The sequence below is a fragment of the Andrena cerasifolii genome, chromosome 3 (genome assembly GCF_050908995.1).
Source record: "Andrena cerasifolii isolate SP2316 chromosome 3, iyAndCera1_principal, whole genome shotgun sequence".
Classification (NCBI taxonomy): domain Eukaryota; kingdom Metazoa; phylum Arthropoda; class Insecta; order Hymenoptera; family Andrenidae; genus Andrena; species Andrena cerasifolii.
The window spans coordinates 18641868-18668713 of NC_135120.1; the positions used below are offsets into that span (position 1 = coordinate 18641868).

Here is a 26846-nt window from a genome sequence, read left to right on the forward strand (position 1 = left end):
GGCCTGGTTTCATCGTTCACCTCCCGTTTCGCCGAGCATGATCGAGGCAGCAAGCTCGCGAAGAGAGCGGAGGGTTATATAAAAAGTACCACGAGAAGGGTATTATGTTGTAAGGCTGGGAATATAAACTGGATGGAAAAATATGAACCTGGTGATAAGAAAGCGGGACGGAAGGGCAGAAATGGCCGATGGCTCTGACAGGTGCGCGCGCACCGAAGACAGAATCTTGTACTATAGACACCCTCCATTGTGTCTTTACCCTTGGGTTATCATTATCGCCCTGTCTTCACCTACGTTCTGAATTATATATGGACCAGACACCGGCGACACAGGCGCAGCCGAGAAGTGGTCGCCGGGGCTGCAGGCTATCTTCTCTACATCATCGCGACGTAAACGGAAAATAGAATATGTATGCCGTCGTTTAGGGTTTGAATGGCTGACAGATGATAATTTGTCGGGATTTCTTTCCTTGTCGCTATAATATGCAAGCAGTAGTCGCGTTTTACCGTAGAAGGTGATTGCTAGAAACTTATCGATCCAGTAACGTATATCTTAAAACGATTCTCTCGCCGTTCACATTCTGACAGAGCCTCGACATGTATAGATTACACAGTTCGACAGTCTTCTGGACTTGTAACATTTAATAGCTGTTTCTTATAGGTTTTCGTGTTCTGAAAACGAATCCGCAAACCGTTTATCGCTATCACCCTCAGTTTTTGAGAAATTCGATTTTGAAAAAAAAACTGCAAATTTGAAAATTTGAACATCTTTTGTGTCGAAACGGTAATACTTATTCGGTTGCTCGTTGCGTTAAATTATTCTATGAACCCTCCCGAATACAACGATATAAGTTATTATTGCATTACGAACATTTAAATATGTTTAAACAACGATTAAAGGGAAAAGGACACACGAAAAGCATCCATTTTTGAAGATATCTTTCAATTTATTTCCAAAACTAAGGGTCTAGGAGGAAATCTAAATATTCCACGAGATGCAGCAGGCATTTTTCCATCGGAAAGCATCAACAGAAGTGGTAAGTCACGTTTTGTTTTCAACACAGAAGCGAAATAGTTTGTCAAAACGTGCGGTGCCGACAGTGGCAGTCACGCGCGTTAAGTGATTGAGTTACGCTGACAAGGGAAGATGTTCAAATTTGAAAATTTGAATTTTTTTTTAAAATCGAATTTCTCAAAAACTGAGGGTGATGGCGACAAACGGTTTGCGGATCGGTTTTTAGGGGACGAAAACCTGTAAGAAACAGCTATTGAATGTTACAAGTCCGGAAAAAAATCAACTTTTGTCGAGCCGTGTTATTAAGGGAGATCAAGTTGTGAATAAATCTGGGCACATTGGGCACGGATACACAATGTCCTCGGCGATAAGACATGGCCCGCTTGCTTTACGACCCCCTCGAATGGCTTTCTGATTGAGCAGCGCCGGGTGCTTTTATTTCACGTAGAGGGACGTAAAACGACGCGAGATGGGCGAGGAACTCGGTGGGGCGAGCATGGGATCTGGCATAAAGTTAATCAGCCGAATAAAGCGATAACGATGCTCGTAAGTTATTATTTCATGGATTCGTTAGTGTAATGCGACATCAAGTGATCATTGTAGCCTGTATGAAGCTGCTATCTCTCAGCTGTTTCAGACTCGCTCACTCTCTGCCCTTCGCCAGCCATGAGCGATCTTCTAATACTTAAACAAATACAAACCAGCGGTTGTCAATACACATAAGACTGAAGATGACCGTCAGACTGGCGATCGTTAGCGCGTCATTGACCGACACGCACAGAACAGCTCATCCTTTTTCCCCAGGAGCGTGCAGAAAACGCACAAGAGGCGCGCGAACGCAAAAGCGCAGGGACATTGGTGGACGAAAAGGAACGGTGCGGGGTAGAAACGGAGGCGACGATACTCGCGCCTCTGATATACGGGGACAGAAAAGAAGGGCGAGAAAGAGAGCAAGCTCGCGCGCCTCGCATTTCTTTTTCCACTGACATTGGAGAGTGATTAAAAACTTGATCCCACCGTGCCGCTCCGTCTTTATCCGTCCATCCGTCCGCCCTCTTCGTCTTTCGAGCTCGCCCCCCAGCCACCGACGCGCCCCGTCCTCCGGCTTTCGTTTACGATATAGGAGAGCGGACAATATGGCGGAGTAATTGTTGTTCAGAGGGAAGCGGAGGGTGGAGACGTCGTCGGGAGGGGCCGGAGGACGAGGGTTGAGGCCGAAGGAGAGGATCCCTGTGAGCGTCACGGGGCGGGAGGTCCGATAGTGTCGGATTACTGCCGGTATTGTGAAGTCCAGACGCGAGGGGGGAGAAGGAAGGAAAGAAAGAAGAAACGGCGGCGGGAGTACGCCGGGCGTTGCGGAGAAGGAAAGACGAGGGCGGGGGAGTGCTTTTGCACGACGGAAGACTAGAGGAGACGGACGAAGCAGAAGGAAGGGAGGACAGCTGGATGGAGAAGAAGGAAGAAGAAGTTATTAGAAATACCAAAAGAGAATACAATACCACCTAGCTCGAAGTAAAAGAGTAAGGACGCGAAGGTAGGTTCACCCTCAAGGTTCCTTGCCAACCGGCCGCCCACCCCCCGGCACGTTTCACCCGTCGCGCGGCGCCCGGGAGCGACAGAGAGAGGCGGTAGGCTTTCGAGAGACAACGAAAGTTTCGGGGCACGGCGAGAGGAAACGTCGGTGGAGGAACGAGAGAGAAAGAGAGAGGGAGAGAAAAAAGAGAAATACGCGATGGGAGACGGAGGCAGGGAGGCCATATCTTGGCGCTTTCTTTATTTGCCGCGATTTATTTCACGATGTACACATACACGGGCGTGCATGGGATGCCGGCGGCGGCCAGCCGAGCGGAAAAATGTGATATTCCCTGACAAATGGACGATGGCGGCTCGCCGGAGATCCACGTTTAAATGCGATTGTTTATTTCGTGCTCGATTGCCCGCTAATAACAATTTGCGATATTTCGCGGTGTCGACCTCTCCGCGAGCTCTCCTCCCGCGCCACCCCGCCCCCCAGCCATAGTCGCGACGCGGGGCGGGATCCGCGCGTGATCTATCAACGAAATAATAATCTTCGGAAGCCGGCCATCCATCGCGGAGGAGAGTGAGTGATTCGCCGATTCGGCCGCGTTAATCGGGTTTCCTCGTCCGCGATCGCTAAATTAAGTCCACTTTAATATGATAATTCGGATGAACATTTTAATGAAGCATTCGACGCGCCGTTTTAATAACCGGGCCGATTATATTTTATACGGTGGACAGCCGTGGCCGCGCGTTTCCACCGGGCAATCCGCGCGAGCGATCGAGCCCGTTGACGCGGAAACGAAACGATTAGTCTATGTAATGCCTGATAATAAATTATGCAGTTGTTTAACGTAGTCTTTTGTCGTTCCAGTGAGCACTCGCGCGGTTGGATCGAGTGAATAATGCGTTACCTCCGCTTTCGTTAAACACCGCTCGCTCTCTTCTTGGCCGAGGGTGTGTACCAGAAATTCAGCGGAATATTATGTTATCACAGAGAATATTCACCGTCGTTTCTTCTCGGCGAGAATTCGTGCGCACGGTCGCCACGATCCTTCCCGCGAGAAATCGTCGTGGAAATGAGAATCGAGAGCCGCGACGAAGAAATCCACCGGATATCCCCTTCCAATGCAGTGGTCTGCCACCCCGTGGAGAAACACGGGTCGCGACGCGTGTTATTTCCGCGCCTTTCTTTTTTTTCTCGTTAAGACGGTGTCAACAAGTAGCGGGTGCGCTGGTGGGGCTTCGTCTTCCCGATAACCGCGTTGAAAAGTCGACGCGTCGTTCGGCTCGAGTATCCACGACAAAAGAATACTCGTGAAGCGGAAAGGACGAGGGGTAGGCAGCGGCTCGGTAAGTGTGAAACGAGGGAAATCGTTCTTCTGTTGGGACGGGGGTGTTCTGGGATCGTCGCTGAGGGCTGAGGGCTGAAGGCTGAGGGCTACACAGAGACCCAGAGAGGAAGCGAGAGAGAGAGAGAGAAAGAGAGAGAGAGAGAGAGAGAGAGAGAGAGAAGGGGGATGAGAAATCGACGGATAGAGGAGGCAGTATAGACCGATGGTAATTGTTATCCGATAGAGAGCAACTGAAAGGGTTGCCGAAGGATGGATGTGACGTCACCGCGAACAGTTTCACCTATAATTGGATTTGCGATCGGCTCGACTGCGTCTACGCTTCCGGTCGACGAGACGCCGCGCGGAAATGCATTATTTACGCGTCTCCGACGAATTTGCGAGCGATAGCGTTGATACTCGCCTATAATCGCGCGGTTACACGACTTCCTGAGCAGTCGAGAGGTGGACGCTCGATTTCGATCCGGAGGACGTTCGATTTCCTCGCTATACCGTGGATATTTCCTTGAAACATTGGGCCTTATCTTTCACATTATCTCATCGTGCAAACACTGGCGATCAAAGCGCGCCACAAGTGCTTCGTTGCTCAGACAGTTTAATTGACTCTTGGGAAACGTCACTGCCGCAAAATGTGCCGCAGTTCTTAGCTGGTAGAATGGAACACCTAAGGGAGAGCGGGGACAAAAGTAACACTTTTTACATTTGGCATAGCTTACAATTATCTTTTATAGATATAAAAATGACAATTATGTCTTAAGATACTATGTTTCTTGGTCTATCATTTGAGCCCAGATTCAGCCTTAATTGATAAGTAGTTAAAAAGGTATGGCAGTTTTCCGCAGGGATTGTCATTGTTACTTTTGTCCTGCAGGGGTAGGACGAAAGTAACACAAATTATTTTGAGGATAATTAACTAAAAACACTTCGTCCAACGCAAAAAGGATTTTTTATTATAAAAAAAACGAAAGAAAGAAACATTTAAATAAACATATTTTAAGTAACGATAAATACAAATAAATTTTAAATAACGAAAAGTGAAAAGCATAACTAGCTTCGAACATTTCTTTGGTATTGTGAATTTAGTTGAATGATAGGTATTAAATTTCACCCAATCCGAATTAAAATTATGACATATGTAGTGAATCTAACCTTCGTGGGTCTAATCCTTAAAATCTAGACATTTGAAGAATTCCTATCGTGTATGCTATTTCGCTCGCCCATGTAACATGTTACATTCGTCCCCAAAGTGACGTATTACTTTTGTCCCCAGCCATGTTTTTCAGAATAGAACTGTCATAACATACAAATTATACAAACTTGTTGAAATCGAGTACATAAACTTCTGAAGACATTATCTAAGAACGCTCTAGCAAATAATTGGTTTAATATCTATAGTTTAACTATGAATATTAACAAAAAAAGTCAAAATAGGAGAAACTTACCTTATTGATCTAAATAACAATTTTCGCTCGCCCACACTGTACGATTTTTGTTACTGCTCAGTGTCACTCGGAACAATAAAAGAGACACTATACACACGTAACTGTGTAAAGTAAACGTTTCGGAAATGTTTGTGGAATGGTGCAGAAGGCGTGTTACTTTCATGACGCGGCTACGTTTGTCCCCGCTCTCTCCTACTGTTCCGCTGCAAAAGTACGCAACCAAACAATCAGAATAGAATCCAAGACCAAAGTGAAAGAATCGTGCAGGGATTAACGAAGCACAGTGTCCCTGCAATCTCTCCGATATCCCGTTGGAGCGCGAAACGCAATTACGGCGAGGCCTTAGCGGGATCGAGGGAAAGTTTTAATTACCGGTATCAATTCGCATAACTCGTGCAATACGCTGAGAATTCAAGGCTCCGTTAGACACGCAGAAACGAAGTTCAGAGCGCGGTGCATATCGTTGTACGTCAGCAATCGTTGCCCCGGACAAGTTTTAATTGCCGGTGTCTATTAATACGAGGATCACCGTAACAATATCCCCTATTAATATCGACGATTGCAAACGTTTTTCGCGCCACCTCGCCGCGGTCGCGCGTTAGGTACATTTCAATCATTTACATTCGGCACTCGAAAACTTGCCGCCGCGGTATCTACATCGCCCAAAAATGTTCATTTTCGCTCGAAAATTGCTCGATGAAATGGCTCAATCGCGGGTATAATTCTTTTTTCTTTTTTTTGGCGCGGTTGAAATATGAAGGGACAACGATACTGCAGCGCCACAGGCAGCTCTGTTTTCATCAACCGATTATCCAGAAATGCGGTCGTTGTGCGGAATTTATTAAATGAGTAATAGTATCTACACGCCGGGCGAGAACTAGAACACCGAACTGTTTATTATTCCACGAGAGCGGGCAAGAATATATTACCGTTTGATGAGCGAGCCCCGTTGAACGCACGTAACAGAAAATGGTGCGGGAGAATTGAAACGACATTCGGAATGCATTTGCTTCTCTCAAACCGGCATAAATGACAGTTCATTCCGGTTCATCAACCCGAATGAAAGCTACACGCCGAAACACACCGTCGGGAGCCGTCATTTTAAAAGCGCCATCAAAAGAATCGCCTGGAGCCGCTAATAACCGTGATTCGGGGAAGCGAGCTGGCCGCATTAATAAGATAAATTAGCCCTATTCAAGCGGGGGCTCTTCTGCCGCGCGCGTCCCACCGCCACTCTCGATCACCATGTTCGACTTATCGTTACATATGCAGAGAACACATTTCACACTGATATGCCCCGTATTTGCGGCCACTGAATCGCGCTGATTGTATTCTCATGCAAAATATCCCGTCCATTATGGCCGGACTCCGTTCCCTCTGTATCTACAATTACAACGTCCCGGCGTAATTGTTATCGCCCTCGTTTCGCATCTTGCGGTATCCCCCACCTGGACACTTTTCGTAGCATTCTGTGGAATTTTCGCGAGGGAAAGGTCTGGTAAATGCCCTTAAATCCAGGCAATGAGACGAAAGTTTCTATTAAAGGAAAATAGCAAGCTAGAATTGTAAGTGCGTTCGAATTCTAGATCGCGTTAGAGGCATTCGATTGACCGCCACAGGTTTGTTTGTAGGAAGAGAAAGGATTAGCCAACGTCGCTGCAAGGCTCAGGCCTGTCTGTCTCGAATATCGCTGGTCTAATCTCCTTCGGCTGCTAATAGGATTGAGACCTTAATCAATCAGGCATGGCGCAATTAACGTAACCTTTTGACAGCCGTCCCACCCGGAGATGAGAACACCTGACGTGGATTTCTTTAATCAGTCACTTTCGGAGATAGAGGGAGGGAGAAGGGCGGAGGGCGACATGAAAAATAGAGGAGATGGAGACGAATGAGAAATAAGTTGAAACGCGAAATGAATCGCGCAAGTGAGACTGACGGGCAATTTTTTAATCATTGAAGGCCGCTCACTGCAAACTACCATCGCGGAGTTATTGCAGCGGACTTTTGCGTATAAGCCCTTCTGATTTGCCTGTGCATAAACCAGTGTCTCGGAAAATTTGCAAATCATAAGACCTGCTATCCACTGTTCATTATTAATACTCTACTCGCCTCTGTTGCTGTAATATTCTATTCGTTTCAGTTCTCTGACGCGAATTAGCTGAAATTTATTTTTACCCACAGTTAAAACGTTAATTCGAAAATGCTTACACAGAAATGCGCGCAAAAAGTTATTGTTTCGCTTTGAAACGCGAATCGATGTTGAGTGGCGCTTCAGATTTCTGTTAATACCCCTCGAATATCGCAAATGCACAATATTTTTTTCGAAAAAAAAACAAAATAAAAGCGAGCAGGTGATCAATTGCTGGCGCAGCGATATCGTCGACAAATTTTGTAAACGGCGCTCGAACCGTTTCGACGAGCCCATGAAAAACAGCGTTTCACGGATCCTCGAAAATACGAGGGCATCCCTTGTAATATAACGAGCCATTATAGAGACGTCTTCCTCGCACTATCTGTCAGAGTCACGGCTCACTTTGTTCTCACCCTTCGGCTCCGATTCGTCCCTAATTTCAGGATCGTTCCACCAACAGTTCGACTTTCTCGCTTTCCACTTATCCCCGTAGCTGCGAGCTAAATTACCGCTCATTTTTCTCCGTCATTTGAGCCCACCCTCCTGGAAGTCTCGCGAGCATAAACTTAAAATTCAAGGACCCGAGGAGCTCTCTCTCATTTTGGAGCATCTTCCCGGGGTTGAATCCCTACAGCTTACAGAACGACACTATCAAGATATTTGTCGTAGATTTACCGTGAAAAGTACCATCAAATTAACTTGCAAATGTTGAGACACTCGCTTCTTGCTTTGATGTTCCTCAAGCTGCGTTTCAATAAATATTTAATAGACGTGTTTTAACCCTTCCTGGTCGCACGGAGTGCATCGCACCGCAGGCAATTTTTCTTCTTCGCAAATATTTCTGTAGATAAATTTTCAGAGCTTAATATTAAAATTTGAAAATTTGGCGAACTTTAAGACAAAGAAATCGCATTTTTCCACAACTATTTTGTCAACTACACATTTCATCATATTAAAATTTACATTTCTAGAAAAGGACAGTTTCAACAAAAGTTAAAATATTAAAAAATACGAATATCATAATTAAAAAATTACACCGCGATGCAGTGAATCCGATGTGACCAATTTGTGATTATAAGAAGGTGTGACCAGGTAGAGTTAATCCATGTTGGCTCAATTGCAGATCGAGCAGTGATGTTTTTAATATCTTTTACGTCGAATAGAAATCGAATTGTTCGACGTTTCTTTAATGCTCATAGACCTAACGCAAATAACGTTATTCCACGGGGATGTTGCGTTGGAGGGGGAATAACAAGCCACTTGTTTGCAATATCGCCGGTAATTTCGGACAGGAGAATTGAGGTAAGCATTTGAATGTGTCCTCATTTCGAACGGCTACGCTGACAGAGGAGATTTCATCATCAACGCGTATTGTAGGCAGCTGGTAGCGCAGAAGCCTGTGAATACGATTACGGCGAACACGTTGCGGCGCGCGGAATTTATTGGGATGAAATTCATTCGCCTTTCATAAGCGTGACGCGCCATTGAAGCTTCCTTTATACAGCACCCGACCCCCCTGCACAGTGCAAGGTATTCCTTATAACCCGCGTTATGTTGTACAACTTGCAGACGGGGGAACTGCGCGAAAAAGCAATAAATGCGCGCGTAATCTGAATTTACGAGCTACCGGGTATTCTGAACGTGTGGAGCCGCGCGAGCAGCTTTACACGGCCGAATGAAAGTATAAACGAGACCAAGATGTTGTTGGGCATCTTGAAATTTAAATGAATTACGCGAGTTCCGACTTGCCAGTCTAATCAAAGGGTATGCTCCTAGTTTCAGCAGGTACTCCGGTAGAAGTGTGGGTAGTTTTTGGAGTTGCGCGATTTAGGTACTCCAGGATCTCGGTTCACTTTAAGTAGCTTTAATTAATATTCCCGAACGACACTCTTCGAGGTGCAGAACACGATGAGCAATAGTCCCTTCACCGGCGATTGGACGAAAGTGGATTCAGCAGGGACAGCGTTAATAAATCTCTGGTAATTAGAAATAATGTAGCTGCGAGATGAAATAGCCAGTGGGCCAGAGTCGGTCGGTCGATTCATTTTTTACGCCGCGCGAGCGTTAAGATCTTTTAGCGGCCGGTTATAAATGATTTGCGAAACCAGAGCACTCCACTTGAAACTGTCATGTATATCTATACACTCGAAACTCCAGCAGCCCCTACCGCCTCATTAGTCACGTTGAATTCGTTTCAATTAAATCGCCCCGATGCTTCATTAACCGCGCGCTGTACCTGAACGTTCGTGAAATCCTATTTCGTGGAAGCGGACCGTTTCGCCACCTTCGGCAATCTTTACTCCACGTACCTATCGAACTATTCGCTTCTATCACCTCCGCGCCAGCTCCGCATTGCTTACTTCGAACACAAGCTATTGAAAATTCAGCGAATAGACGTAGAAACTTGGGGTGTACCAGGACACTTGAGGGCACAGTATCCAGAGCCACGGTTTCCGGAACGGTACATAGCAATCTGTCCCTCTTAATCCCTCGACCGACTCAACTTCACGCCGCCCTACATACCACAATAGCCAGCCAACGACAGCGATTCCTAAAAGTTATTCCCCAGTGCGGCGCACTGGCACAGAACTTGCTCGCCATCCTTCACGGAACGGGGCAACTTTGCGAGCGCGCCAGAAGCAAACCAGCCATCAAGGCTAGTCCTTTAATCGAGCAGATTAAAACGTCGCGCGTGGGTGATTGTCTCGCGCCCCCGATTAGCCCTGCCTCGCGGTGGCCGGCGAGTAAGAAACCGAGGCGGCTCTCGGCTCTCCGCGGGGCGCGGCGCGTCGTAAATCAAGAGGGTAATAGTCCTCGGAGGCGGAAATATAGTTAAACGTCTCAATTGCAGCAGTCCGGGCTCTCTGCTCGCCTGGCGAGGTCCGGTTGGCAATACTAATTAAGTGGCAGTGTACCCTCTCGAAGGGAACGCCGGCGAATCCGGAAACGAGGGTAGATGTAATTAGGATGAGTTGTGACGCCAGGCAGCCGCCAAACCCTTGGCTTCGTTGCCATTGCCAGAACAACTCTCTCTCCTCCGTCAAGTCTCTCCTCGTACGTGGCGTCTGCACGCGCTCGCGCACACCCTCGCATACCGCCGCGTGTAATCTCCGCCGAGCAGACCCCGAGCCGGTTATTATTGTCGGCTCGGGAGGCCTGATCGCTCCTACCGAGCCGAGCATTACCGTACAAATAATGCACGCGACTATCCGACCGATCCTCGCTTTAATTGCCCGAATGATCGGGGACGAGGTCGTGTAATCGATTCTCTCCTCCTCAGCTCGCACCCTACCGCCCTCCACAATTTGCCCTCCAGGCCTGCGTCACTCTTCTTCTTCGATCGCGGGACGCGAGACCGCGTCCGCTGAAACATTCATTCGCCATTGATCGGAAATAGTACCCCCCTCTGCTTCACAATTCCGTTAATGTCACACACCTCGCTGTCGAATTAGCGCGCCCCGATATGTTCGTGGTTGGACTGACGGTCGCAGAAAGAGCTAGTGAAACTTTGAAGGGGGGTGTTGATGCTCGAGGACAAATTTGAGTTTGTCGGTGCGTGAAAATTTATGTATTCCACTGGTTTCAGTGGAATGTCGTGGGGCTCGGAGGGAAGGTTAAGATTTAGTGGCGGTGTGGAGATTCTTGATTCCGCGCGACAGCGACGGGGATACGTCGGGTGTTTTTGCACGCGTAATTAGCGCGAGCGCAGTTTATCGCGCGATTAAGCGAGCCCCGCTCCCTTGTTCCAATTGAAATTTGCCGTAAATGAAGCTCGAACGTTTCAAATGAAGACAGTTCCTCTAGCCGTCGCTATTCCTCCCCCCGGATAAGCGACGATCGTAAAGCCTTCCTCGCTTCCATTACAGAGTCGAAGAAACTTTATGCGCACCTACTCTCTCTAATTGCTGGTCGCCGGAATCGCCACTAAATTTCCTTGACAGAATCAGCCACACCCTGTCTAAAGCTCATCAGGGTAAAAGTACGGAGAGACAGCTAGGCAGTTAAAAGGGCAACGCTGCGGGGAATATGGGGAAAATGAACTTACCAGTGACAAGAAGTCTTCCTTTAAAGTGTACTTGACTTTTCAAGTCTAAGTCACAGTCGACAATTTCCTTGAACCGTGTGAAACATTTTATAAAAATAGGACTGCTGACATTACGCAATACTCCGGCAGTGACAATTTGTCAGGAATAAACTGAAAGTTTCCTGAGATCCTAAGTCCACAATATTTCGCTTGCCGAATCGGTAGGTGGCTCCCTCTGCTTCCCTTAATCTACTCAACCTACCACTACACTCTTGAGTTTCTGACGTTCCCAACTATTGCATCGTCGAATTTTGGCATCTATTACACAGTGTACGTTAAAGCAACCCTCGTGTTCCAAACTAAATCACTCCGCGCGTAATTTCGGCGCGCTCGTAGAATTGTTAGGAACGACTACACGCAACAGGCTATTCTCCGTTTGAAGATTCCAGCATCCACAGCGAGACCTGCATCCCCGCTTTTGTTTATTCATATTTTTCACGCGAACCGTTACACAGCCCGCAAACGGTGATCGTCACTCACGGCTCGCTGAAATACGAGCGGGGGATTTTTCTTCGGACATCTGCTGGTCGATTGAAAGGTGGTCGATATTCGTGATGGCTGTCTTGAAAAAAAAAAAATAGAAAAGAGGGGTGGAAAAAAACGAGTGACGGGCGAAATGAAATACGTCATCGGCCGCGGCGATATTTCATAGTTCCGGGCGATCAATCCCCCGATGCGAGATTCCGGGGGCTGTTCACTCGACGCTCCCTCTACAAATTAAAGAAGCTTCCTCCGCGCGATGCCATTTTCCGTAGAAAGCTTCGATCGTGTCTGCCTCTCGTTTCCTTTCCGCCGCTGTTCCTTGAACGTTCATCCTCTTTCCCGTTTATGTCCCTCTTCCATGGCCCGCTCGCGTTTCCACTTTCTTTCCTCCTTTTTCCTTCCTTCGAGAATTATTTCACGGCGGTAATGAAACGCCGCGCTCGATCGAAGCGTCGCGCGGATGTCTGCACGGGAAGGATACACCCGACAATATTCGGAGCTCGAAACTCTATCACGCATAAAACATGCTTGCTTAAAAATTAGCAGAAATTAAATTTAAGTACAGTTCAGACATCCCCCGGTGTTTTCTCGCCCAAGAATTCTAATTAACGCCCCCGTTAATCGGGCAGATTAGGCATCCCCGTTTCGATCGAGTTTCAATTTCTTAAAACCGAGCCAGCCAGGCCAAGTTAATCTATTTCCCGGAGCTTCGAGGACGAAGAGCGACAGGGCGGCGGAAAGAGGGTGCTTGGTTCGAATAATTAGCGAGATGGGACACTTATCTAAGTATCCGCAGTAGGCCGCACAATGGCGCCCCTGAGAATCTTGGAGACAGTCGGAGGTAAGGCTCCAGCTGGCTTCCTCGTGGCTCTGTAATTTCGATAATTACGGGTTAATGCGTTTAGCTGCGGCGACGTACGTACCCCGGTAACGTGATTCCCGGGCACCCGTAAGATACCTGCAAATTAATTAAGCGGCTGGCATGGTTCGCCGAATGGTGTGTGTTTATCGGAAGCCAGCGCCGGAATGTAGATCTTGTCTCATCGAAGAACATAGTGGCTTGGCGGAATTCACCGACGTTTCCTGTCGCTCGCCGGCTTGTAATCTCTACCAGCAGTTAATAACCGTGTTACCTGTATTTATGTAAACGATATGTTATTGATTAATCGCTGTTTTTTTGCTCGCTGCCCACTAATTATGCATTTTACTCTGCATGAAATCTCCGTGTCGCTGTAAAGACAAGAGTTACGTAGTCTTTCTGTCTGCAAGTAAGTCATTCTCATCGACAGCTCGATCCTCCAAGCTTCTATCTAGAGACGCGGTAGCGTCTCGACGCCAAGTACATGAAAGACACCCTGCATGTGTCCACTGTCGCTACCGCTATCATTTACTCGTCGCACGGCTATTCCAACCTAACCCGAAATTTATTTCATTAATATCTCGTCACGCCTGCAATATTTTCTAAATTTAAAGGCATTTTTCTCATATAAACCGCATATAAGCTTTCGAATAAGACCAAATTCAATAAAATCGGTCCACGCATGACAGAGATATCGTAATATCGTCTCATGAATCAGTCGGAAGGTGTCGATGAATAAGAATTATTTAAAATCGCAAAATAATGAGAGTGTATTCCTATTGGCAGAGTTTTAAATTGACAAATTATGTGAAAGCCTGCGAGAGAGAAGGTATGTGCATTGATGATTTGAGAATACTTTGCCTGGCCACGCCAAGTATTTGACTTCCAGGCCGCGGACATCTAAGCAAATGTCTAGATGTTACATTTTATCTTCACATGATTAAAATGTTCGCGATATGGGTAATGGAATGTATGAACACAGCATTTTAGCTGTGTATATGTAGTTGTGTCATCTTAAGCGCAGTTGGAAAGCATCTTTATGTACTTGCAGCTCATTTTGATTTCACATCTTTTATATGCTAATTATTATTATCTTCTATTCTTTTGTGATTTATTTGATTTCACGTACTTGGCGTAATTTTTTTACTTTTTCCAAGTTTTTTATGGGGATATTCAATACACGAAGGCTCGTTGACTAGCTGCGATTCTCACCCCCCGAGGAGAACGCGTTGCAAGCTTAAAGCAAGGTGGAATGCAGGCGTCTTCGTCTCGATTCGTTGCCGACGTCGACGCGCGTTCGAAATTTCGGCCCGTGGTTACTCTGAAAAACTGTTCCCTTCGAGGTAAGAAGCTTCCCTTTATGATGAAACAATATCGTACGGTTGCCGTTTTGCAGCTGCTCCCTGCACCCGCTCAGCCAACCCTCTCTTCCGCCACTCTCATCCACTCTCACGGTTTTCGTCGCCTCCGCCCTATCTGCATTCCTAGTCCCAACGAGCCGCAAAGGAATTCCAATTTTAAACAAAAGTTTCCTGACGGCGGCAACCTCTCTGCTTTCTTTCCCCTTCCCGTGCACCCTGCGCCACCCACACGCCCTCCCGTGCGTTTCCTTCTTTCTCTCGCTCTTCATTTCTACCCTCTTCCGTTCTTCCTTGCTCTCTCTGCCCGTCGACGTCGCAGATTCTGGATACGCGTTCATGCATAGTGCCTCGAACAGCTTCAGACGGCTCCTATTTTCTCTATATCTCTTCCTTAATCGCTGCAGAGCAGAATGTTTTTATGTGCACGCTTCGAAGAGGGTATCCGTCTTCGATACGCGTCCCCGCTGGCCAGATAGACGGGAGAATTCCACTCGCCTTTCAACTCTCCTCGAATGCTCGACGGAGAGACATTTTCCGAAGGACGACTGGGTGACAGGTCGACTGCATCGTCTAGGCAAAAAGCAACGCCGGTATCTGACTCGGCGAGCGCGCGTTGATCGATACTTTGCGCGGAGAGGCGAGACACGATCTGAAAACCTTTCGCGTTACTGCCATCGCACTTTTGCATTAAGGTGTTTCTATTTTAATACCTGAGGCGTTATGTCTGAGTTAGTCCTTGGTTAAGCTTGACTCGCAACCATCATCATCAGAACTATCAAAATTCTCGTGCGTAGACATTACAGCCAGCACCCTCCGCGAGAAGTCCCGCCAGCTCAGATGTTTAAACAGAAACGTCGCAGCAGGCATGACGCCCAGGATTATTTCTCGGTCCAGAAAGTGTGTTTCCTGCGCCGAGCAAGGGGAGCAACGTAGATTGGGGTGAAGAAGCAGGCGACGCTAGAAACAGACACATATACGAGTTGTTTCAAATGTGCTGACGCCCAGGACACACTCATCTCCAGTCTCTAGACTCGACAGCCAAGTGCGCTGCTCCATTCACCCCTAATTCACGGTCGCCTTTGTCAAAATACCTTGTTAAACGCTGTCATCCAAATCCCCTTAAACGAACCTCCTCCAAGACACACTTTTCAATGCCAACTATCTCTTCAGAATAAAGACTAAGCGTTCTTGGTGAATTGCCGTGGAACACTCTGTAGAAGGAGGCAGATATCGACTGAGGTTCGCGCGCGTCTCCTCTTCGCCGATCACCGATGGTTAATACCGGCCATGGGAATGGTCCGCGCAGAAAAAGCTCCGGCAGAGAAAACGCGAGCAAGGGCGACGATAAACAAACGCTAATCCATAAATCCTCTTGCAAACGGCAGAAAGCACGCGCTATATATGCGCCCGACGACTCGAGACGTATCAGTGCCGCGTCTGCTGCAATATCGATAAAACATTGATCCCCCATTCGTGCCTGAAGCCTGCTGTATAGGATTCGTAGCGCTGGTAGGCAGCCGTGGCCCACACACGTGCAGCCTAACGGGTGTTCGTGCATACGGAACACCGTTTCCACGGGATTATATTCGACTGCCGTGCGTGCACCCCTTGCACGATACCGCCTCTACATATTTACCACCCCCTCCCTCCATCCCCTGGCCGCTCTATGTACGTACAGCTACGCGTCTGCCCGTATCGCGATCCGCACGCGAATCACGAACCCCTAGCCGTCCAGGAATTCGACGATGATGGAATTTGGGTCGACGGCTGGGACGAGCCTTTTTCTTCCCCTTTCTCTGTGTTTCTTTTTCTCCCGCTGCCGATCACGATTACGGCGCGATTTCGGCTCGACTCCGCGCTCGCACGAGCGGATAAGCGTAAACGAGGAAGCAGAAAAAGTGTCTGGCTATAGACGTTTGCCAGCTAGAGGCAATTAAAGGGAAAGTTACCGTAAAATGGGGGAACATTGGCAGCAGGGGATAACATTGGCACATGCCGGGGTTACATTGGCACCTATACGCATGACATATAAAGTCGCGTTTGATAAAGCTTCAGCTGATGTTAGAACTGGAATGTCCTGAAGGACCTGACTGGGTGCAATGCATAACGTGTCGTCAGTGGGTCTGCGGAATTTGTAATCGAGGAGCCGAAACAATTTCTTACGAATGTCCAGTCTGTCTGGATGACGATTAGATTTTAGTTAAGATGTAAAAAATAAAATAAAATAAACAAATTTAAGTGTCAATGTATCTAAAGGTTGGAACCGACAGGTCCAATAATTTAGTCGAGTAGCGAGTAATTTAATAATTTACGATTGTTTTATTAAACTACTCGACTAAATTTTAATATCCACGCACGAAAAATGATTAAATTATTTACAAATTGACTAAACTACTGGACGTGTGTGAACCAGTCTTTACTGACTTCAGAGTAGTAAAACTTAACCTGTTACTGCTATTTATATGACGTGCCAACGTTACCCCGTACCGGCTGGTATTTAACATGTATTAAAGAAGAAAATGACAAAAATTTTATGCATTTTAACACTTGTAGTACAATCACGAAACATGCAATGTTATGATAGGATACTTAAAGCAACTGTAAACATTTTAATTTTTACATTATATAACAAAATGTATCAAAAACCTGCCAATGTTCCCCCATTTTACGGTACGTCAGCCAGAGGGAAAACTCCTCGAACGTTCAACAGCCCCGCGATTTCCACTTTCACCCGCGAAACTTGCCAGATATTCCCAACTATGAACCGTGAAATAATCCGAGCATCCAGCTTGTCTGAGAGCTTTCACGTCGTCGGCCGCCCGCGCCACCGTCGCGCGTACCCCATTGATGTCAGATTAATTTTATTCCCAGCCGCCGCGCCACGCCGGGGGGCGTCTCCATTCGAGATCATCTTTTCCGTTTAGCAGACAGCGCAGATCAAAGCGACGGAAATCACGTCGCGCTCCTAGGCGTCATCGCGGGCGATTCCGCCCGACGCGGCACCGCGTCGCGTACCCGCTCCTCCTTGGATCAAAGCGCGGAGATTTCTGCCGGGCCAACGAATTGGCAAACTTCTGTCTGAAGATGGAACAGTAATTATAAGGTCGGCGACGACCCCCGCTGCACGGTGGCGGGAAAAGGGCGGTTGATGGTTGGCGGTGGGCAGGGGTGGGTCGAGGCCTGCAAAGTCGTAGACGAACGATGGCTCAAACACTGCGGTGCAAAATTCACAATCTAATTCAACTAAGCAAATTACCGGCAACTTCCCGGGCGGTAGCTACGCACGCTGTCCCTTCGGCCTGCATTCCAAGAAACTTAGATCAAAGGGGTCTACGGATCTGCCTCGGCCACCCGCTCTCTCTCTCTCTCTCTCTTTCTAACTTTCACCCTTCCTACCCGCCTTCCCATCTTCCCACCCTCTTTTCCAGCTTCCTCCTGTTTCGGAATATCGCCCAGACCCGCTTTCATCTCGGCGTTTCATACTTCCGTGGTGTCCGTGTCCCGTCTGCCGCCCGACGATCCTCCCGAATATCGTATGCTGCCTCCTTGACCGGCGGCCCTGCAAGTACACCGGTCGAAGCGCGCTGCTTCTGTAATATTTCGGCGAGGTCACGTGCCCCCGAGCCTGTCACGTGTAACAGGTTACGAGCTGTCCATTTGGCCGCAGCAGCAAAGAGGAATCATGAAGTAGCTATGTTTTTAAGGCTGCCGTCTCACCGGGCCTTGAAGTGTGTGCGTACGCTCACACAAGCTAGGAAAAGCGTGTACGTATACGCAATGTAATAAACAAACCGTTTCATTCAACTTTCTTCTTGGAATCGGCACGAAGGAAGTTTTTGCGGATATAGTTGCCTCCAGTAGACATTAGTGCAGGGTGGTCTGGTGCGTTTGAAAGCTAATAAGCACCGTACGTTGAAATAATAATGAATTTATGAATCGTGTACTGTGACAGACTCGAGAAATGACAGAATGTATCATCAGAACCGGTGGAAGTCCAACCTAGCCGATAAATGTAGGAAAGACATAGTTGCCAATACGTATTGAGAGTCGTATCGCGTTGTTGTCGCATTTCCCCTATTACCATTTTGTCGTCAGAGAAGCTTGAATGAATCACGGTGAATAAAGAAATAAACTCAAATAAAAGATACTTTATGTTTAGTATTGTTTCATCCAGAGATGGGCATTATAAATTATTGAAATAAACTATCATATTAAAGAGACTTTCTCTTTATTTGTCGTCGAATAAAAATAACCCAGAGTTAGTTTTATTTGAAACGCCACAGATGAATCAGTTTATTCGACACGAATTCATCCGTCGGCCACAAATAATTTTTTTAATCGAAGGCCTTCGTTCTTGAGGTCTCCCGAAGCTCGAGCCGAGCGACATTGTATCGCTCACCCGTCTAACCTGTCACCTGGAGTTGCTCAGCTTTGTATCACCGATTATGCAGAAACGTAATTTCTTTAGCTTTCATCTTATCAATATGAAAGTGATTCTGCCGATTAAATTGACAGAAAATAATTTAAAACCGACTACTGGGAACGAAATGAGCTTTCAATTCTGCAAATAAATGTGTAATATCGTTAATAATGGTAGTTCAAATTGTGCCAGGTTTGGTATCTTTCCATCTTTCCTTCTTACACTCCCGGACCTCTCTATCCTTCATTATTGCTACGTTCAGCGAGGCTCTGACGCTAGACGCAGCTCTCGTGCTATATTCCTTCAAGACTTCTCGATAAACAGATATCACTCTATGGCAACAGCGCGGCAGAGACGGAGAGAACAGAACATGTGGCAACTATGCGTAAAAAATGTGTCTACCCAGAGTACCGGGAGATGTCATCTCTGTAACAAGTGCTTTTTATCGATCGCAGCAGTTTCATTAGTGTCCGTTTGTTTACTGGGGACGCTTCGATCGATTCGGACCATAACAAAAATGAGACGGCCCCCTTAAGTGGACCTCGTCAGGATACAGTGGTTCGCGAAGTAGATCGTGGCAGGTAGGGGTGTTAATTGGCGAACAGTAGCTGCATCACCCGTCGCGTGGCATCCAAGTAGCTGCAGACAGGGGCGGAGGCTGACGGGTGCAGAGTGACAGGGTTGGGAGAAGGGGCGGGAGGATAGGCAACACTTCCGGGACCCAATATCATTCGGAACGGGGCAGACTGTAATTCCCACTTGCTTGGTCTTCGGAGGCAAGGAAGCAGAAGCTGCGTTTGTTGATTATCTGGCTGGTAAACACGGCGCATTGTTATCGATTGGGCCAACAATCTGCCGCCCCCCACCATATTGACGCAATACTGCCTCGCACTTGCATAATGAATGGTTGGCTAATGACCCTACGGAGGTTGCGGAAACCGCAGCCAGAGGAGGGTAGGCCCGGGGCCTCGGAGCGCTTCCGGCATCAAACATGCACCGTTCGCGGAGCCTCGGAATCCACATGGTCTAGCCCACTCGTCCGTGTATCGTAGCTGTTCGTAATAGGAACGCAAGACCGACTTTAATTCTTCATTAACCGTGCTGCGGGTCCGCTCGCCAGGTTAGGCAATCGCGGGCAGACCTGCGAGCTGGATATCCGGCGCATGATACCCGTTCAACGTAAATATACGATAGCCAAGCATAAATTACACGACGACTTTCTGCTTGGCGTAAATCTAACACGCTAGCAATGTCGCCCCGTTGTTTCTCCCGGTGAACAGTCTTATCTAAACTCCGGGGTAACGAGTGTAGGGGTAGTCTGGACTGTGGTGGAACCGAGGGTAGACTGCATTCAGGTTTTAAGTTGCTCTAACTCGGACTTGGTGCGAATTGGATGGAAATTCAGTTTGAATCTGGCCAACTCGCAAATTAAATGTAGGGCGTACACCGAGCCAAAGCAGAATAATGTCTTTGATCTAATATGAAATCTTTGCAGTGTACTTGATAGTCTGTTTTTTTCTGCTTTCAGCTCTGCCGAGCACGCGGACCCTAACAAGCAGATTCTGACCACCAGTCTGACGCGCCACTGTAAGTAGCTTAAGTGTTTTATAATATATTGTACATAGTACGAGGCCCTTGGAATCATGAGATACATTTCAGTTTTTCTCGATTCCCTCGTAAAGCATATTTCCGGATCTGCGAGTAGCTTACACTGCAACCGATCGATACTGAAAACAGGTAAAGGGCAGAAAGATATTACACGTTTCACATGATCCTCAAGGGAATCGTATTTCACGCGCGACGCCTAAGGAAACGTATTTCTCTAAAGCTCACCGACGACATCGTCTCGTTCATTTTCCTACGTAAAACATTTACCACCCCTCCTAAAATTACACGAACTTTGATTAACTAGAACCACCCCTAATTAGTCTTCCTGAATCATTAGAGTCTCCACAAATACATTATCCGCGCCAACAGACTGTGCCAGCAGCTTTCTTCGCCGACACAAACGCCTCCGCCGTATGAAAAGTCAAGGGACGCCAATTACCACGAAAACAATAATGGACCACGCCGGTTAAGTACCCGATTCGCGACAAACGCGCTTCGCCCGGAGTGCCCGCAGGAAATGAGAACCAGACAACCGCTCCTCCCTCTTATCTCCCTCGGATTGCACGCTTTCCGCGGAAATTCCGTGTCGCTCTGGCCATTATAGAAGTCGTACTTAAATACGCTGCGGCTCTGATTCTTTTGTAGCCGGCTTTCCGTCACTTTGCCCGGCTCGCGAGCCGCGGAACCGCGAAGGCAGCGAACGGAACACGCTCGTCGAGGGGGACGGTTCGCGACTTTCGCATGGAACTTCCGCTTCCGTCCCCCACCCCCTCACGTCCGCGCGCAATAACGACTCTAATCTCCTTACGTTTCCAAGCTGTTTTTGTCGGGGGTTGAGGCCGAACGAAAGCGCTTAGAGCGTTGACCAGTCGGCTATAAGGGACTTACAATTTACTTCCAGCGTAAGAGGCTTTATGCGGCGCACTGCGCGTAAAACGTTGCGCTACCAGAGGACTTTACTTAACGTTCATTCCGCTTTACATTTACCGTCCGCGAGGGAGGGCGGCACGGCGGGGGAGGGGAAAGTAGCGGCGGCTTTATTGCAGGCAACACCTACTTTTCGCGATAGCTCTAACGGACGACCGTCATAATGGGAAGAAAAGGGACCCGTGACGGTTTTTCTCGCGCTCTGAACGCTGGAATTACGCGATCCGCAGACTGCTCGCGGAATGCCTCTTGGTAAAAGGGTTCTTATTCGTCTGGCAAGACGAGTGTCCTTGATTATTGTGGAGGCAGTGATAATAGCGTGCTCGGGCTCGTATTAGGTTCAATGTGATTCGGTGACATTTAGTTGTTTGCGTCGCAAGGTATCTGTTCCTTTTTTTAAATAAAATTCCTCGCTTATGCTAGTCGCAGAGTGGCGAAAAGAAGTGAAACGATGGAATTGCAATTGAACTTGTGCATGCTACGAAAGTTCGTAACTTGTGCCGAATATCTACCGCGTCTGACTATAGACGAACCTCTACCACTTCCACTGCCTGTCTCCGTGCCTTTCACTTGCCTTTGGCACTTTCTCGTGATACAGTCGATAATTTCGATAACCTTCTTGAATGCAAGCTTCGAAAATGTTTGCAAACCCTGCAGAAATGTTCTCTTTCCTTCGGGAAGACTCAGCACCTTATCGCGATGAAAGTTCTGAACAGGCCACGTTCTAGATGTTAATCGCTATCCGAGTTTTATATCGCCTCGATTATTATAATACCGTCTCTCGGAATTTCATCACGATCGGTATCTCGAGCTCGTTCGCGAGGGACGAAGAAGCTTCGGCAGATTTTACGGGCTTCCCATCGAGTGAATCATCGCGCGCTCTTGGCTAGAACACCCCCGGGACTTTTGAAGGACAATCCAATTTCCAAGGCCGGCTTTACGTTACGAAGATATTGTTTTCAAGGGGATTCCAGAACGACTGTCTCAAAAGTCTCGATTTCTGACTACTTCGCCCGTGATCCTGCCCTCCTGCGCCCATAAACAATTGTATCCAGTAGGTTCGCTGGATTCTCCGCTCGCGTCTCAATCGATTCGGCTTTATTCCGCTGGATTCTCGGTCAGTCACGTCGTTTCGCGGGGATTTATTCCTGGCGTATAATTAAATATGTCTCTGATGACACATGCGCTACGCATCTGCAAAAATTAATCTCATTTCTCGGATTATCCGCACCGCCACGTGTCCGTGCACCCTGCCGGCTGGAATCAAACATTTATTCCACTTTTCGCCGGCTTCGCGGCGGTTTAATTGAATATTTTGTCCCGTCACGCATCGGAATTCGTCAGGAAATAATGTCCGAACGCGCATATGCTTGAAATCCCGCGGTTTCGAAATAACTGTCAGCTTTATTAACCATTTCTAGCTCTCCCCGACGTTCATGGTACTTTTCCATTCAGCGCTCACCGTTTGCCAAAGCTCGGAGGCTCGCTCGTCTTCCCCGCTTCCCCGTCGTCGTTCCCTTTCCAACGAAAATTCGAGACGGTTTCCGCGGTGTGTAAACAATCCTAAAAGAAATATTTTCTTGTCGCGGTATAAGAAACCTTTTAATTGAACGTCCCTTCTTTCATAAACGCAGGAGAGATTTTTCATTATGTAAATCTTAGAGCGACTCCCTTGGGATCCGTTTGCGCCCCGCGGCTACTGGCCTTTTCTTTTCGACGACTGTTGACTGAACACTCCATTTTAGTTCTGGCAACTCATCTTCCCGCGATAACGAAACATGTCTCGTTGCTGTGGTCAACGGGAGCGGAGCCCGTTTTCACTGTTCGTCGTTTAAACTTGGAATTACTAAGTTTCATACTACCCCACAATTACAGGAAAGAAGTTGTTTAATACGAATGCACGTCGTAGCCGGAATAAACTCTTAAGCTTCAGAGACAATGCTTCAACCAACAGTTCACCCACTTTAGTAAAGCATTATCATATTTATGAAGGGAAATTACGATACTTGCTCCGTTGGTATGAGAAAACATGAAACGATCTGTACCTATAGACAAGGAAAAAGGAACGACAAGGAAAAAGGCAGAAACGATAGACAGACGAGACAGAGGAAATACTTTTCCGATATCTCGAAGGGCGCGTCTTCGATCGCCCCCTAGTCAACCTGAATCCACCGCGAAATGCGGCCAGACACTTTCGTCCACATTTTAAGAATACCTACATTCTTGGCCCGTTATTATTCCATCGAAGCTAACCGCTCGAAAACGAAATCGAATTTTAAGCGCGACTCGATGGAGAAGAAACGTCACGAGCGTTCATTCTGTTTGCGAAGTCCCGGTGAATTTATCGCATCCCCTTGGATTACCGACCAAATTGGGGTGCCTGCGAGAGGATAGCGGGGTATCGTTCTCTTTTATAGGGAAAAACATCGGTGAAAATGTTCATGAAGCTCGCAGCTATAAAAGGGGCAGGGAAATGATTCGATGGCGGCACTGGCGTTCGTTTCATGAAATTAGAAGGTCTCCTTCTTGGCCTCGGTTTCTATACAGTGCCCCCCTAGGTTGCCTCGATCGATTGGGGCGCGATGTAGCTTGGAAAGTTTAGTGAACGAAAACCGATGACAAGTTCATTGATCTAGGGGAGATCTACGATAAAATGTAAACGATCGTTGAAAGTCACGTTATCACCAGGTGAAATATAGAGATACTATCATTTTAAATGGGGATACTTTTAGACGAAACTTTTTCGCTTGGAAGGAACGTAGGCTTTAATGATTCCAAAACCGAAGTCGAAGAAAATCGACCAAATAATCATGAGGGAGAATTACAAATCTCGACGACCGGGGCACGGAACCACTCTCAGAGACGCTGACAATCGACCTAGCAATCACTGCAGTCAGGTCTACGTCCTCGGTCCTCTGATCTCAAACGAATCTAGCTTCTGAAAGGTCTAGCAATGGTCTCGTTTGCCTTCAATCGACCGGGTGCTTTGACCTCCCCCGCAGACGGGCGAATGTGGAAATTCTTCTTTGTCATCAATTAAACGGTAATTCCCCCCTTTTCTCCTTTCGTTTTGTGTTTCCACTTCTATCGATTCGCGCACCTTTCCACGGATCTCACGGCGCGGCGCCGTTCGAGACGCGGCGGATCGGGTTTAAGCGTCTTTCGACGTTCGTCGGCGGCATTTAATTGGTGCAATAGCAATGATTGACATAATTACCCGCGTTTTCTTCATTCCCTGTAATTAGGACCGGGCTCGCGTTCGATACACCTTTCATCGCCGCTGCAGAGTTATTCGCACTCTACGTAGATTCAAATACCTACGAATAGAAGAAACGAAAAATGTTTCCGAACCCGCGAGGGTATTTTCAATTGATAATACCAAACTTTGTAACTTCTGTATGTTTTCCAGTACGATCCGATGCAATTGGAAATCACTCCAAGTACGCGTAAATATTTCCGTGTGTGCTTATTCCTCCCCGACGTGTCGCGGTTTTTCGATTTCGCCGGGGCAAACAAAATTTACGAATAAATCGTATCGCCGTAACGATATAGCCCCATCCATCCTCATCGATTATCGTTGCTTTTAATATCCACCCTCTCATCCGCATGAATCAACAGTGACCTCTCGTGCAGTCAAGCCTGGAATATATTTAACGTCGTGGTTGTCGAGGATCGTTTTGTCCCGGGGACTGCACGCAATAATATTATTCAAGATCCTGCATGAATCTTTAAATCTCAATAAAGAAAATCTCATTACGAGTCGCCAGGAAGCTATCATTGAATTCTATTGATTCCCTGCATACAGTGTTCGAAAGAGAAGAAAAACGAAGGAATTTTTTGCTACAAGCGGACACGAAATGTTCGATAGCAGGAGCACGCAGGCGCGATACTCGCTAACGATCCAGGATGGCCAGGGCTAATCACGGAGGCAAAGGACGCGGCTCAATATTTAAATTCATCTTCCTCCAGCGATTCGATCGCGACACGACGGCCCGTAACGAAAGTTAACGAGATGGTGTTAATTAAATCGGACGCGTAGAATCGAGGCTGGCTGGGAAAATTTGACAATGGGGACGCGACGCACACACGCTCGCGTCTAGTGCGGCTTCTCTATAGAGGAGCTTACTACAAGAGAGCAGGACGAGCGGATCGTTTGGGCGGGCTGGCGTCCGCTGGCCGAAGCCCCGATGAATCGATGACCGCTTTTAGTAATGATGTGTACACGGCAGGCCGTCCTCACTCCCGATGGAACGTCGGGGTCAGCCTAGGACGCCGGTGTACGCGGCTCGCTCGTGTGTAGTGGTAGCCAGAGTTTGCCAAGGGGGACTTATTACATCCCTGGAATTACCATATAAATTATCGCGTGATGAACCCGCCGGAGTGCGAAACGGTGCACACGCTCTGGCCTTTGTCGAGGTTTCGGTTATGGTTAATCGGCCACGCCGTTTAATTGACATTCTGCGCCGCAAAATACCGCCTGTCCCGCACCCCGTGCAATTTTCTTCGTCTCGCGCTGTCACCTACCCGCTCCTCCGTTCGACGCTTTAGAATTTCGGATGAGAGTCCGTTCGAAGGGCCGCCGTCGAGTCCGCCGCTCTGGATTTACACGAGGAACCATTTCATGAACAAATACGCCCTCGCTATCAGCTCGAGCAACGGGCGCTCGCTCATTTAGATCTCTCGAGGAAGAATCGAGGAGCATCCATTTGCGACACCGCTCCGCTGCAAACAGTTTCGGGAACCGTCGAGCTTCGAGCCGTCTAAGAAATCTGGCTCACCGCTCGAAGCATCGGCGAACAGGGATCGATCTCGCTAAGCAACCCCGCGAGCACCCAATCGAGAGCCATTACGCGTTATTGGCTCGGGCGGTGCGCCGATTGTCGCCGGTAACCCTCGAACGCTATTACCCCGCGGCGTCACGTATCCTCCGCGAGCGTATTCCGCGCGCGACGCGTGCCGCGGCATATGCATAACGTGATCGCGGGGCTCCGCGTATCGCGTACAAAGCAAAATTTAATGGTACACGTAATACGCCTCGAACCGGAGTGGCAGACGCCCGGTAATTAGCGGATATTCAAATTTTCACGGCGAGGGATCGTCATCGAAGGCGGCTGGCGTACGTTCGCGATAGAGGAACGGTATCAGGTGCTTGCAGGAACGTCGCGGCGAGATTACAGACAGACATAATTATCCTGCGCGCGGCGACATCGATTTCGGGGCAAGAAGAGAGGTGTCTGACGTTTAAGATCCAAAGTGTGCCCTCTCGGTTGACGAGCACGAGGGATCTGCGCGATGTCGATGAATATGCAAACCTCCTTCTCGCCCTCTCCAGTCATATCTGGCCGCGAGGCGGGAACTGTAGGGCCTATGTTTCATGCATTCAGATGCCCTTCTTACGTGCTCCTTGGCCACCGAGCGACTCGCGGAGAGTCACAACGATCATGTCCCCACCGGGACTGTCGAGTTCGTTAGACGCCGTTTAAAAACTCGCTCCACATCTCTCGCGGAATTCCTGCCACGGCGTGCCATGCAAATCCCACTCAATTCGCGCGAACACCGGGAAACTCTTAAAGCCTTTTATAGTACGGCTTCCTCTAAGACTGAATTCGTGGTCTGAAAGTCGGAGTGCCACTATATTCCCGTCCGC

At 47.9% G+C, this 26846-nt stretch overlaps 1 protein-coding gene across 4 annotated transcripts in view; it reads left to right on the plus strand.

Annotated features, from left to right (window-relative positions):
- Positions 1–26846, plus strand: part of Ten-a (Teneurin-a transmembrane protein) — a 593712-nt gene that overhangs the window by 165597 nt on the left and 401269 nt on the right. For all 4 annotated transcript variants that reach the window (XM_076809436.1, XM_076809438.1, XM_076809439.1 and 1 more), the window contains exon 3: positions 20193–20251. The gene's annotated coding sequence lies outside the window, so the exon portion shown is untranslated. The remainder of the gene's footprint in view (positions 1–20192; positions 20252–26846) is intronic.